The sequence below is a fragment of the Chroicocephalus ridibundus genome, chromosome 1 (genome assembly GCF_963924245.1).
Source record: "Chroicocephalus ridibundus chromosome 1, bChrRid1.1, whole genome shotgun sequence".
NCBI lineage: Eukaryota > Metazoa > Chordata > Aves > Charadriiformes > Laridae > Chroicocephalus > Chroicocephalus ridibundus.
This window is the reverse complement of record NC_086284.1, coordinates 137,021,176-137,036,214: the sequence shown is the minus strand read 5'-3', so window position 1 is coordinate 137,036,214 and position 15,039 is coordinate 137,021,176.

The following is a 15,039-nucleotide window of genomic DNA, read 5'->3' as shown; positions in this document are numbered from 1 at the left end:
AAATAACTGTTGATAACAGTCATAAAAGGGCTTCTAAATGAACTGGCTGGTGTAACTTACAGATCTGGTTTTGCTTCAAAAGAGAGATAAGCAGGGGGTGCGTTAGAGCAGCATCACAGCTGCCTTCCCATGCATCCAGAGGCAGCTATCTTTCTTCTATGCTTCATAAAGCACACCAAGGTTTGGTTTTGGGGTTTTTTTTGATGGTACGAAAGAATAATTAGAAAGTGTCTGGAAGATGATGTAAATGTTGAGGAAGCTACTTAAGTCTTTAAGTAATAGTGAAAATAGCTGATACTTTGAGGGGTAATTATTAAAAGAGTTGATGCCTCTATTTCTCAATGTAGAAGACTGTCTTTGTGAGTCTACCACACTACCTACAGAAGTATTTGAAAGCATTGTGAGCCGAGGACGGTTAGGAAAGCCCACCTACAAGACACTGTGTTGCCACAGTGCAGGGCACTATAGGACAACCCACTAAAATAACCCCCTATATATCCCCACAGCCCCTGAAAAGACGTTACACCCAATTAATACCTTGCAAAAACTCTTCGGCACAGAGTTTTGAAAACAGCTACAACAATTTCCTTATTCTGAATGAATTTATGACTTTAAACCTTTTTGATTCCCTTCTGTACTGAGACTTCTCGCGTTGAATTCTGACCAGTTGCCCTGGGCTCAGTTTCCAGTCTCCGTAAAGCCCAGCTCAAAGCTGACTTCCCTTGCTGTCTGCTGCACACATAGGTATAGGAACTGAGCACTCTATAGCCTGCTTCATACGTTATCATGCTAAATACAGCCGAGTCCCCCACCCTTCAGACCGGAAAGGAATTGGAGTGCTTAACATCAATCATGGCTGCTTAGTCAAGCAAACAACCTTGTTGCGAACATCTGACAGACGCTGCTGGAAGCTCAAGTAATTACCTGCTAGGAAGGCTGTCCCGCTGAAGAGATGGTGTTAATATTGTTTAAAGTGTGGCCTAAGTGACCCCCCTGTTGCAGAATACCTATACCCTGGGACAAAAGTCCGGCTACCCTGTGTGCGGGCATCCTGCCATCGGAACAGATGGATGTGATTGTGGGCAGACAGGAGTCCTCCACGTATGTGTATTCCATGTATATACTTGGAGCAACATGAAACAATGGGAAGTGTCCAAATGTCCCTTCACCCTGAGCTTCCTAAATCAAGATTTGTGTGGGAATGTGTATTTAGGAAATCTACATCAATAAAATCAGATCAACAAAAAGTGGCTACAATGATCACATGTATAAAACCTGACCTCTCTGTCATGCCTACAAACACACCTTTAGCAACGAGAAATAACAAAAAGCTTCTCCAGGAGGTAGGACTTTTTTCTTTTCAGTGGCTGATCTTGACTGTGTTTGCAATGGGCAGGTGCTAGTCAATGCCTGTGCTATTCAGTGCTGAGGAAAGAGTGAAGAGTTTGCCCTTCCTATATAATCTAGGAAAAGAGGAGTTCAAGGGAATCCAAAGGTTGCTCTTGACGTACGGAGCCGTCAAGTGGCACCATGCTAATTTCCATGTGCCCTGGGGAGCTCTGAAAAGCATTTTTATCTTCAGGGACGGAATGGCTTCACTCACTGCTGTGAGACGAAAAGGGCTTTCAGTTCAAGGGAATCGCTGAAGTCCTGTCGGATTTTCCCTTGTAGTCCTGATAATTGTCTTTACTGGACTTCTCATCATTCAAGTCACATCTGGTTTCCTCTCCTGAAAGGGAAGTTGAAGAAATATCTTTAATACAACAGACGGCCATCTAGGGATGTGTGGAGATAGCAGATAGGGGATGGATGGGGCTATGTTGCTTTTCTCCACTGTGAGACTTCTTGGTGAAATCACGTAGTGGTTGGACCTCCCTGAAGCGTGAGTCTGTTCTTCCTGTATGCTCCTAGAGCTTCTTCATCTCCGGTATTCAGAACCACGTGAAACCCTGGATCTACACTTTGTCTAAGCAAACATATACACATACAGAAAACGAGCTTCCACCTGCACTGGGCCCCATGGAATTTTCCAGGAAACCTGGCCAGAGTGTTGTGTTTCTAGTAAAACCAAAACAGTTTTTAAATACAGCTTCAAGCTTCATTGTAAGTATTTCTCACAGCCCTCTGTAGCAGGAATAATAACTGTCCTTATTTATAGGGTAGATTATACCAATCCCCTAGTAAGTAAATTGTAGGATTAAGAGGAAGGTTAACGTGCTACATTAAACTGACACATTTCTTTACTTCCTCGCAGAAGGAAAGACTGAAGGACGGTGACCTATCATGTGTATTAATTCAACGTTTAACCCTGCTTCAGCTCCAGTGATTATCTCTACAAGTGGCAAGTCTTGGTCTAGCAGATTCTAGTGCAATACTTCATGCACAGAAGTTCCATTGTCTCAAATATTTTTATCTGTTCAGCTCACAGATTTTTAGATAGTAATGCATTGGACTTTTGCAATGCCTTCCCTCTAGAGTTTGAAAGGGCTCAAAATGAATTACACCTGCAGTCACCCCACAGAAGGCATTACTTATCCTCATTTTACAAGTATTCACTCCAAAGCAGAGATTATTGCCAATTTTTTCTATGGCTTATCTGGATGAAGCGGACAATTGTGCATGATTCAGAATCACTGGGTTCTTTGGGAGCCCCTTTGAGTGATTTTCCTATTGCAAAAGCTGCAGTCCAGGCCATGAGAATACCCCAAACTTCACACACTTCAGCGCAAAGGGGCTGACTGGGTTTTCTGCTGCTTTCTGATACTGACGCTGGCACTGCAGTCGTGTTGCTGGAGGGTTGAAGCTGCAGTTGAGGACAGTAATGAAAAGACAGATAGGGGTCTTGCCTTCTGTTAATTCTATAACGTCAATGGATGTATGCCTCAATAGGGGCTGGGCTGCTTTGCTTTTTAAGAGAGTTTTTGTTTCATCTGCTTTCCTGTATTTCATTCTCTATCGCTAATCAAGTTGCATCCAACAGCACTGCTTGAGCACGTGTATCATCGGGAGTAGCACATACTGCCCAGACTTGCCCAAGCAGATCATTTTCTGCAAACTGATATTAGAGGTTTTATAGGACTACTGAGGTGGAGACTTCGTGCAGCATGTTGCATGTGCATGCCTGCACCACATAACCGGCCGGTGAAAGGAGGGGAGAGAAACAGGTACCAAATAGAGGAGCAACTTTTCCTACAATCACAAACAAAGAATGTGGCAGAAGCAGGACTCCGGCCTCCGGAAAACTAACCTCCAGTGCCTAAACTCCTAGCTTTAGAGTTGTGAGCTCAAGAGCGGGATGTGGTAATGCACTGAAATAGACAGGACCTTCTGAACACAGACGTGTCTTTCCTCACCCCAGCACTAATGGCGTGCCTTCTCCACTTTGGTAACCCTCCCAGGGTAACTTGGAAAAGCCATCTAGGTGCAAATGCCACCTGGGTTTGCACAGCAGGTTGGGAGCAGGGCTGGGATTTGCCTCAAACCCAGTGACATGTCCATCAGTCTGTTCTCCTCCCTTCAAATAAAAGTTTCGTCCCCACATGCTGGCCCCGGCAGGTTTCTATATTTATCTATCTTTATTTTAGGAGGCCTGCAGGAGAAACGTATAGATTACAGATGTGGTGCTCCTTGTTTTAGCTAAGGTTTCCAATAGGGATAGTTGTTTTGGGACAGAATCCCAGCCGAGAGTCATTTGCTGTTCGCCTGCCAAAGGGGGCTGCAAGTATTGCCAATGCTCTGCTTGACTTAGATTGAACAGTTCACAGCCTCTGAGGAAGGGGAGGAAAATTCCATCGTGAAATAGCTGATTTAAAGTGCTGTATCCCACAGCGACAGTAAAGAGTGTTTGCTAATACTAACGCAGCTTTCAGAAAGAGACTTTAAGTTCAACTTTCAAAATGCGTTTCTGCTTGGGAGAGGGCCCAAATTAAACCCCTCCATCAGTTCAAACTTTCAGTGAGTTTTGGACAGAGAAGTGATTCTGATTTTGCAGCTGATGCCGGTTTTGCAAGACGGGAAGGGTTACAGAGAGGAAGAGGAGGAGGAGGAGGAAGAGATTCTAGTGATATACCCACATATCCACCTCGCCTTTACATATCAGGAGTACTAACCGAGGCGGAGCTGTGAGTGTACAGGCCTGTCCCTCAGTTGTCAGTGGGATTTTACTTGTGTCAGAAATGGATATACATGAGGAAGACAGGAAGTGACCCCGCAAAATGTAAAACTTTAGTCAGAAATTTACTCGTGAGTAAAATTAGCGTTGTATAATATGTTGATGGCTAGCATATGTACAAAACTACTCTCCATTGATATGCAATTTTTGCAGATAATACAATATGTAGAGATGGCCAAAAAAAGCAAAAGCAAAGAACCAGAATGACAGTATCTATCAGAGAGCCTGATAAAGACCATTCTCAAGGTCCAATATAAACTTTTTTCAATCAAAGGAGGCTAAAAAAGGAAATAATTCTCTCCAGATTTTGATCCTACAGAAGAATGATCTTAGTTTGCAGGGGTTAAATAGTCACAGCATATTTATGTGTTTACAGTTGATCTCCCAGTAGAGATAAACATGTTTAATGCTTGAAATGTAAGTTAACAGTGGACATATTAAACATATTACAAGAGATTTATCAGAAAGAACATTAAGGACTATTATTAGCCCCAGCTGCAAATATCCATCACAAAGGAATGGCTGCATGTGAGTTAATTGCCTTCAAAATAGTAGACCTTGTTTAAAACCCTTTTAGGTGGATACCTTTCCACTGATTTCAGCAGCCTTTGAGTCAGGCCTTCTTTTATTAGAAAGATACTTAATTTAATAGCGAGAGGAAAGACTGAAAAGCCAGACACCGACATTTTCTTTCCCTTCTCATGACAGGCAAGGTTACTCGGCGTAATCAGCAATCGAGATTTGGCACATCTTAACCAATAAAAACTGGATACCAGCTGAGGGAAAAGCATCTTTGGTAAAAGATCAAACAAAGTGGGTCAGAATTTTAGATGGAGAACCGGGGCTTACTTCAATTTCCACTAAAACCAGCTAAAAGATTTCTGTGTACTTTAACTAGCTGTTCCTTCTCTGTTAAAAGCAATGGAAATTTTGCTACTGACCTCAGTTAGGGGAGAATTAAAGCTGTGTGACTTGGTATAATTATAAAGATAGGCGTTTCAAAAGGAAACAAGGATCATATGGCTACATGAATTACATCTGTTTTGGAAAGGGGAACCCTATGTGAAGTAGAGAAGGATTATGAGTATTTCATGTTTTTTGATGTAGAAATCCCAAGTGCATGCCTTATTTAGCACTTTAACTTTCCTATGATTAAGTTAGATTGATGTGAATGAAGACAAATCTTTCTTTTTTCTTTTTTTTCTGGAGGTAAGCTAATAGATACAAGAAATATGATCTTTAATAGAAATAAGGTGGAAGGGACACAAGAGATACATCAAATATTGACACTTTTTTTTTTTACTAACAAGATGCAGCCAGTCAGCTATTACATTAGTCAGCTTACCCCTATATCGCATCCTTCCATAGTATGATTTAAGTAAGTAGATTTTAATTTCCCAGTATGCTCAAAAAGCAGGAAAATCGAATGATAGATTAGGCCCAAGTGGCCTATCCATTTATATTTGAACACATGACTGCACCAAAACCAGAGAATCACGGTAGCAAGAGCCATCAGCAACCTGTCACAGATGAGTCCTGTAGGAGAGGAGATCTGTGATCAAAGGCTGCGGAATTCATCCCCCTCGGCCCCGCCGCCTCCAGGGATCCGGCACAGCAGAGTGAGACTGCATCCCTCCAGGAAACTGGGGGGTCAGGCACTGGGAAAAGGAGGCAAATCTGTCCACATTGAATGGGGGGGGGCGGGGAAGAATGCTCCGTACAAAACTGTGTTTAAATAAGTAGGAAAGAAAAGACAGCCAGATGGCTTATGAGATGGATGATATTTTAACTTGAGGCTCACCTTTCAAATGCAGCCTGTGCTGTTAGTGGATGAAACTTGTTACCAGGGTTTATCTTTTACATTTATGCGGCTACCCCAGAGGATCATTGCTGCCTTTCAACACTACTACAGTCTCGAAATGAGAACAGTGGCAAATATTTTCAGAAGATACCAGCCTGATTGTCATACTCTAATTACACTGAGTAGCCCAGAAGTTCCCGCTAAGTTCAAAAGCAGTGCTTCACGCCAGGCAAGTGGAAGAATTTGGCCCTTGCTGTTCTTGATAAACAGCCTGAACAATTCACCATTTCAGTCTTTCATTCATAAATAGTATGGCTGGTTTATCTAGAAGGAAGGATGAGAATGCTGTCTTCCATGGACTACAAGTAACACAAATGGACACATCTAATTGGCATGTTATTTCTCTACGCTGCTTTCTAGGGCTGGTGTAAGCACCTTCATATCTTGTGACAGTTTTGGGCTGGTGCTTCGTGTTCTTGTAAAATGTCATGTTACATTAGATCAATAAATAATCTCATGTAACACAGTACGAGACACTGGCACTGAATGAATACGATATAGAAATATTTTTAGTTGTTCCTTTTCCCCAGAAACACCGCCTGGTTCTTAGGTTTCTAAAAAATAATCTGTGTTGAGACATTGTAAGGTGGAAAGGAGAGTAAGAACAACGATTATGCAAAAAGGTTAGGAAACTTTAATGACTTGTGAAAACATATAATTAGGGATTTGCAGCCCACCGAGAAAATTTTGATTGTTGAATTGCCACACTACTCAAAGTATGTATTTTAATTGCTGGGTGAAGTGCATACACGTAAGCCAGACTGTTGAAAGAGCAGCTGCAGTAGTGTTACCACAAATCCTGTCGTTGAAATAGGTTATTCATAAACCATTTCTGTGACATCCTCTGTCTGTAAAGTTAGTTGGGCTTTGGGGAAAAAAAGAACATCTGACATTCTGTTTTACCTTCTCAGTATTAACCCACTGACATTGAACTGAGATATTTATTACATTTGTGGTTTTAACATTTTAAATCTACACATATTTCCTATCCATTTACAGCCATTGTGTAGGGATGATGCTGGTAAAAAACTCACCTCAACAATACTGTCATGACTTGAGCATGCAATCGCCCTTCAGGGGGAGCCTCAGGGAATCACAGAGGATCTGACCCCGTTTCACAGAATAATTCAGGTTGGAAGGGACCTCAGTCCAGCCTCCTGCCCAATGCAGGTCAGACCAGCTTGCTCAGGGCTTCACCCAGCTGGATCTTGAAAGCCTGAGCATGGAGGCTCCGCAGCCTCTCCGTCCAGTCTCTCCCATTGCTTGACTGGCCTCTTGGTGAAAAAGTGTTTTTTTCATATCCAGCATGACCTTATCTTGTTCCAACTTACATCCTTTGTCTCTCATCTTCCTACCACGCACCACTGTGAACAGCCAGGCTCCATCTTCTTAATAACTTCCTTGTGGGTAGTGGGAAGCCCTCAGTTCCCCCTGAAGCCATCTCTTCTCCAGGCTGAACAAACACGGTTCCCTCAGCCTCTCCTCACCAGAAAAGTGCTCTAGCCCCAGACCATCCTGACGGTCCTCCACTGAACTCACTTCCTTTTACTGATGCCTTTTTTTGTATCAGGAAGGGTGGGTAAAACCGTATTATAAGAGCGGTCTGACAAATGCCGCGTAAAGGAGGACGATAACTTCCCTCAACCTACTGACTGTGCTCCTGGTAAGGATGCCATTAGCCGTCATCACCGCCAGGGCACAGGACTGGCTCATGCTCATCTTGCTGTCCGTCCAGGTCCCCTGGACCATTCCTGCAGAGCTGCTCCCCAGCCTGTATCATTGCGGGGGGGATGCTTCCCTCCCACGGACAGGAGTTTGCGTTTAATGCTGTAGAATTTTGCAGGGTTCCTGTTGACCCATTCCTCCAGCCTATCCAGGTCCCTCTGAATTGCATCCCTGCCCTCAGGTGTATCAGTTGCTCCCTCCAATCTGCTGCCATCTGCAAACTTCATAAACACGAACTCCGGGTCATTGTAGAACAGGACTGGTCCCAGGAGAGACCCCTGCGGTGCTACACTTGTCACTAACCTCCTGCTGGAGTACGACCCATTAATCACTACCCTCTGAGCCTGACCATCCAACCAGTTTTTTATGCATCAATTTGTCCACCCATGCAGACCGTAAAGTCCTAACTTGGGTACTACAACATTGTGGGGGACAGTGTTGAAAGGCTAAAGTGACATCCAGTGCTCTCCCCTCCCCCACAAATCCAGTGATTTTATCATGGAAGCCAAGGAGATCAGTCGGGTACGATTTACCTGTTTGGCACAGTCTCTTCTCTCCTCTTTTCAAAAAGCAAGGCAATTCAGCATGCTTACTATCAAGAACTTCATGCCTTCTCACAGAACTATAGTTTTACCATCACAGAATTTAAAATGGGCAATGATTTATAAGTAAAATACACCTTGGGGCTCTAGAGAGGGCCACCAGCAGTGAAGCAATGACTAAAGCCTATAAATAAGACCATGGCCTTGGCATGCTTCAGAACTGAGGAGCTGTGGAAATCAGTAGCTACATACAGACTAATAAATTGAGTGCCTGAGCTGATTGTGTGCCCTGGGACAGGACTGACTGCGCCATTAGCACCTTCATTGGCACAGCTTGGCCTGGGCCAACAATAACTCTTCCAAATAATACCTGGCCACAATCTGGCAGCTGAAACATCCCAGGGACTGCTCCCGTTAGGCAATTTGCATGCAAACACCCTGTTTTAGGGACCATGAGTTTACTAACATAAATGTGGGCTGTTCACAGCCACTGGCCCCAGAGCCCAGGACACTCCCGGGCACGAACAATCAGCTGTTACACAATGAACCAGTTTTTTGCCCAGTTCAACTGGTTAACATGTGACTCTGTCCTGATCAATATGTGAATCTTTCACCCATGAAGACTTAAAAACTAAGAATCAGTTGCATAATACATAACTTTTTTTTTTTTTGAAGACCAAACCACTTCTCCTGTGTGCATTTATGAAGGTGAAAGCTACTCTGCAGATAATTTTTGAAGTAAGCTTGTACAGCCGCTGCCATGATACTGTTTTATCACAAGCATGAATAATCACGTAGCATTTCTTCCCTTATCTCAACAGTATCGCTACACTGATGACACCCAGGTCCATTCAGAGAGCTAAATCCCTCCCTCATATATGAACATGCTACCCTTGCTGACGTTCCCACCGTGCTAGAAAGCATGAAATAATATGATGAGAGAACTGGCTGCTAAGATAGAGAAAAGGGACTTTGTCCAGTCAGATTGGGGTGATTTTTCAGAGGTGCAAGAGACACACGACTCCCATTAAGGATCAATGAGGATTAGCCATCCCTCCCCACACAGCGCCCTGCAAGCTCTAGAAAGGGGGACTCTGAGTCCCTGCTAAGATAAAACTCCAAGTGGATGTGTCTAATGCAGGGTTTAGCAGGTTGCCCACCTCCAGGGTGCATTTGTGTTTATGTATTCACCAGTTCCTGCAGCTGAGCAGGACACAGTCATACACCAACCTGCCAAGTATCTTCAGCAAGAGGAGTGCTCCTCCAAGGAGGTAGGAGAGCAGGGAACAGCTTGGAGCTGAAACCTACCTTTAGGAATAATTGAAGCACAATATCCCAGCTGGTGAGAGAAAGCCACAATGAGATCGGAGTTTTTGTATTGCATTAGTTTTGTTGATAGCTTAACAGCTCCGCAGATGTGCTGAACCATGAAACACGTAAACATGCAAGAGGAAAGACATATTTTGCCAGTAAACTTTATGTAAATGTAGCACACATACGAAAACATCAGTAATGGGATATGGCTTAAATGAAAACATGGTCAGCTTTCTGTGGACAAAACAGCCGGTTCACTGTAATACGAGACTTTTGTATCGAATGAGTAGTTTTTAATTGCACCACTGAAACACCTCTTTTGACAGGACTCGTGAAATCTTTTCTCTATCAAGATATGAAGAAGAGAGAATTACTAGCTTTGAGTCATAACTTGGTGCGCCAACAGGAGCTGTGCAGTGAAATCGTGGGGTGCAGAGATCCTCACGCCACCCCTGCCCGGGAGAAAACCGTCCTGGGAAGCCGCAGAACCCAGCCGTGCCCTCAGAGGCACCACGTCCGCTCTCGCCCCATGGGAACGGGTCACTTTGCTGTGCTTGGTTTTCTTCTCACTATTCACTTTCTCTGCTGGCTTACCCTAGCAAAGCAATCAGGATCACAATAAAAAAAATGTCATGGCACTTCACTCCAGCATAGATATACCATAGGCCTACAAATTGCCCTAGGCTGTTATCAGTCAAACACAGATCTCCTAAGTACATAACGCTCACTTCTGTCTGCATGCAAGAACTCCTGCAAACCTATCTGCCTGTCTCTGGCTTGCAATGACGACTCACTGATTACGTTAATGAAGCATGAGAGGGCTCCATCAGTTCACGAAAAACTAGGAAACAGCAACTGACTACAAAGACATTTTCCATCTTCCTGGTTTTTTTTGCAACAGATCAGTCAGGTTTGCATTATGGTGCCTGCTTCCATGACAGAAAGCTCAGACTGGGAAGTGCCTGTCTTCTAGGTTTTTAATCAGTGTCCTTGTGATTCCACACGTGTCAGGACAGATGTTTTTGCAACCTGCATGATGGACAAAATCACACACGTTGAGGAAGGACTGAGACTTCTCTTGGATTTAGCCTTGTCAGAAATACTTATACTAAGATAAATGGTTTTGTACAAAGATAGCAGTGGTTGCATCTATTCTCCAGAAACTAAGCACTCTCTGAGGTCTGTGACTCCTAGATCGCAGCTCTCCTTCAGAGAGAGACCACAAGATGATGTGCAAGGGGAATGTTGATCAACTGGACGCAAGACAAAAAAGAATCTCTTTCTGCCATAATGATGGTACAGCTTTCGGTCCTGTAGTGCAAAAGCCCAGAACAGGAGCATCCTGCTGAACACCTTATTAACGTGGCCAAAATGAAGATTCGACTGTTCCCATACCCTTAGTGTAATGGCTACTTGTAAACAGAATATCAGTCATAAATACCCAAGAACGCTGTCACCTACCCTGAATTTTATTTGTATTTATATCTGCTGCACATAGTTTTGCTGGAGTGCCGATAGATTCATACTTCTGGCTGCTCAAAGCACGCTGACTTGACTTTGCATTGGCAAAGCGTAAGCAAAAAACACATACCTAGGTAAGCGCATCTAATTCTATTCCCTGAGTTTCGTCATGATACCATTTAAAGTAACCTTTGTGAGTTTTTAAATTTGTATATATGTATATACCTTTGCTTATTTGCAAGTGTGTGTAGAAAAATATGAGACAGAAGTGTCTTTGCCCTTCCATCAACTACAAAGGGAGTTTAGATGGTGAGATCATCTGTCAACATCTATCCCATAAATGTTTAAATACGGACAGATGAGAGTGTCATTGATTATCCGGTTCCTTTATTCTGTAGATTGGAGACTAGATGAATAGCGGTTTACCGGGAGAAGCATGAACCCAGGCAGTAAGCTGTCAGTCGCATCCCGTCAATGAAGAGCTGGAAAACTGTCTTTATGCTTTGTCAGCAAGTAGCGGGGAAGTTAGGGGTTGGTTTTGCTGGATGCGGTATTCTTCCCTTTCTATCCTGAACTGCTGTACTGCACTGTCACCCTCGTACAGGCTGTGCAAATCCTTCCTGTGCTTTGAGTTCTCTGAATTTTTAAAACTGTTGTATAAACAGCAATCAATGGAAAAAAAGACAGGAGCACAAAAAAAGAGCGTGCTCTAAAGCTCACAGAAGTCAGTGTGCAGACATCAGTGACTTCAGAGGGCTCTCAATCAGGCCCTATGCCTTTAATTCTGTTTGAAGTGAAAACATACATCTGAAAATTTTTGCAAAAGAAATAACTTCCTGTGCCAATGTAACACAACTTCTAACATGTGCCTGCTCAGAAGTTCAGCTCTTTGTGGGACCAAATTAAAAACTTCTATCCCCGAATGAGATAAAACTGAATAGAAACTCCTTGTAGAAGACACTCCAACTTTATTAAAAGCATACAGGGCTGATATAATATTATTCTGCTCCAATTCATTGCTTCTCCAGACTACCACACTTTTTGTTGTGCCAACCCATTTTCCAGGACTGGCCTTTTCCTTGCTCCTTTCTTATGGTGGCATCTTTTGGAGGCCTGTTTCCTTCACGCGACAGCACTACACAGCTGTCCTTAGGAACATCAGATCTTTAAAATTCCATTTTAAACTCCATTGGTAAATGACACCAGCCTTCATGGAGTCTAAATCCTTTGGAGACATCAAGAGCAATGTGCTGGGCAATTCAGTAGAGGAACATGAGGCTAGATGCCAGGTTCATATCATGCTCACGTAAAGTCACTATTTGCTGACTTTAGGTGATTTCTCCATAACAGGACTACAAATGAATAGGCAGTGTATCTGATGTCTCAGGGCTTCATGGTGCCATCATCCACGTATAAACCTACAGATCAAGATGTGCAAGTAAAAATATTCAGCCTGCATCTATGAAGGCAGCAGCTTAAGCCTTCTTGCTAATTCTGTGTTTGTCCATCTGGAATAAAATGCCTAGGAACAAAGAAATTGGAAAATTCATCTGTAGAGACATTTTAAGTACAGAACCCCTAACCATAAAACAATCCAGTTTTCCCTTTGTAAAAATATGCTTTCATGTATCCTCCACCTTCTTGAACTCCATCTATATAATGGTTTTTACCACATCAGAAAATCATTTTAAAATGCTGATAAAAATAAAAAAAAAAAAAAAAAAAAGTGGTTTCAACTAATGGAGTTGTTCTGGCCACCACAGAAAGAGCAATTTTTCTGTTAGTGCTTCCCCTGCATTCCCACCTCCACCCCCAAAACCCGCAGTGGGATCACTGTGTGTTTAAATGTGGTGTAGCCTATAAAGCACAGACACAGAACAAGCAAGGGCAAAGGAAGAAAGGGAGCAAGGAACTGTTTGAAGAGAGGGAGATCATAAAATCATTGGCTCTGCAGCTTAAAGGTGTAGCAACAGTTTTTGCTGTAGCAACCCACAGCTCCAGGGAGACTTGGAGTACCTCAAGGTATTTGTGGACTGGTGGTGATTACTAGTAAATTTTGTGCTCCTGAAGAGAATACAGCACAGGAGCTACGCATTACTACAAAGCTGATGTTGTTGAAGAAGGTATCATGATCTGGTATAAATATGCTAAATAAGTACTTATTAAATAAGTATTTGGGGGTTTTATATTAATTTTTATTATTATTATTATTATTATTATTATTATTATTATTATTATTATTATTATTACTATTACTATTATTATTATTAAATAAGTATTTCAGTATTTCCAGTCCTAAGCACTTACAAAAATCCCAGATTTTTTTACAAGGAAAAATGATATTAACAACTTCGAGATTATTAAAAAAAAAAAGAAAAAGAGTGAGTTTTGGGATCTTCTTTGCTGCCTTTTTTCAGATGTCAGATTTAATATACGCAGCTTTCCTTTCTAAGCAAGAATGGTTAAGCGATGAAAGCTGCAATTCTGCTTTCAGAACAAGGTTTCTTTCACAGAAGGTGCAGAAAACCATTATGCGTAAGACCATCAGGACCAACAACGCTGTTTATTTTTGGTTGCTTTTTCCTCGAGTGTTCGTTACAGGTTTTTCATTTTTTATTGTGGTTTTTTGTAGCCAACCATGATGTCTATCCTCTAAAATGTTCCCCAAATGCATGTCATTGTTTCTGCCTTTCTATATTCTTACCCAGGCATCTGCTCTTGCTCTCGTTGGGTTTTACCTAGTAGGGGGAAGTGCGTCTGACTACCAGTCACTCTAGTCTAGAAGATTATTTGCACTAGGTAACTTCTAAATATGGGCGACAGTTGACTTGTAGAATTGTATAATTACGTACAAGTAACCTCAGGGGAAGAAAGCACATAAATCTGCTTCTCTGCAGCCATAGTTTTGTCAAAAGTCAATCAAGGGAACGATTCCGAATTGCCACCTGTCTCCGTCACTGCCTCTGCATCAGAAGTAGATCAAGTACTGCTTGCTGGGGACAATATACAGCAAAGGGTTTAATCCTACTACTACTACTACTAAATAATTTCTGCTACTGTAACACAAATCAAAAGAGGCTAAAACCAGAGCAGCATGTGACAATCACGCTACTTGAAGTTTGGCTTGTTCATGCAGCCACGAGGGCTAAAAACCAGAGGAGAAGGCTGAGCTATCACATGTCAGTGGACCACCCCAGCCACCAAATCTACTGCAGAGTATCTTCATCTACTGCTGCTTTTAGCCGTTAATACGTTCCCATCAGGGTGCAGTAGGTGAGAAAATTTTACCTGCTCAGAATAAAGAATCTTTCGGTGTGCATGAGGTTACACACTCCTCGGCAGAAGCTTGCGAGAAATCTTAGGTAATGAACTAAATGATAATTGCTGTGTATAAAGGATTTTTAAAAATAAAATCCACATTTAGAAAAGTAAATGTAGTGCTAGGTGCTTAAAGTTAAGCATCCTTTAAGAAGGAAATAATCACGGCTTCAGTTTTCCTGCCCATAAAATGGGGGTAATGTTACATAGCCATTTTCTAAATTACTACAGGATGTTTAGATGGGAGTCTCTACATTAGGGCACGATAGTGCTACTTTCAGTCTCTCTCCACACAATACTAAGTGCAGTGCTTCCAAAAACATGCCCTGTCTACACTGCTGCATAGTCAAGTCTGATTTAAAAAAAAAAAAATAAAGGCGAATGAGTGATCAAGCACATATTACAGCTGTGCCACTGGGTCAGTAAGTGAGAAGTTAAAATAAGAAGTTCATTCAATAAAATATTGATTCTGGAAACAGATTACAGGAAATCATACCGTACCACTAACTTAATTTATGAGTATTTATATTGCAGGAATTATACCAATATATCAAACACAACGCCTTCAACCTTAGTTCAAAAGAGAATTTTATCTCTAAGCTTTAACAACAGGGCTGAAAATAATTCAGATTATATGCGCAGCATTT